The sequence below is a fragment of the Trachymyrmex cornetzi genome, unplaced genomic scaffold (genome assembly GCF_001594075.2).
Source record: "Trachymyrmex cornetzi isolate Tcor2-1 unplaced genomic scaffold, Tcor1.1 scaffold185, whole genome shotgun sequence".
Classification (NCBI taxonomy): Eukaryota; Metazoa; Arthropoda; class Insecta; order Hymenoptera; family Formicidae; genus Trachymyrmex; species Trachymyrmex cornetzi.
The window spans coordinates 39,964-40,475 of NW_017296473.1; the positions used below are offsets into that span (position 1 = coordinate 39,964).

General features: G+C 42.0%; 1 protein-coding gene and 1 long non-coding RNA gene across 2 annotated transcripts in view; one reads left to right on the forward strand and one right to left on the reverse strand.

The window, feature by feature from the left end:
- The window catches only part of LOC108759441 (putative U5 small nuclear ribonucleoprotein 200 kDa helicase), an 81,454-nt gene that overhangs the window by 5,335 nt on the left and 75,607 nt on the right, over positions 1–512 (forward strand). The gene's annotated exons all lie outside the window — the stretch shown is intronic.
- The window catches only part of LOC108759442 (uncharacterized), a 16,051-nt gene that overhangs the window by 777 nt on the left and 14,762 nt on the right, over positions 1–512 (reverse strand). The window lies entirely within an intron of this gene.

Genomic DNA, 512 nt, shown 5'->3' on the forward strand with positions numbered 1-512 from the left:
ATCGATGCAAATAAGTAGTAATCGGACGGAGCCAAGTCTGGTGAGTAAGCCACATGCGTAAAGTATTTCCCAACCAAACGCCTCAATCGTTTCCTTGACTAGTTTTGCTGTGTGTGATGGTGCATTATCATGAAGCAAAATCACTTTGTGTTGCCTTTTTTGATATTTCGGTCTTTTTTCACGCAAAGCTTGATTCAAATTGATCATTTGTTGTGGGTAGCGTTCAGTATTACCGATTTCGCCAGGTTTTAGGAGCTCATAATAGATCACACCTTTCTGATCCCACCAAACACAGAGCATTGTCTTCCGTCCATAGCGATTTGGCCTTACGGTCTATGTCGATGGTTCGCCTGGAGTCACCCATGACCTTTTACGCTTAGGATTCTCAAAATATATCCACTTTTCATCGCCAGTCACAATTCGATGGAGAAATGACTTTCTTTTATACCTGGCGAGCAGCATTTTGCAAGTGGTTTTTCGGTTTTCCTGCTATCTTTCATTCAGTTCATGTG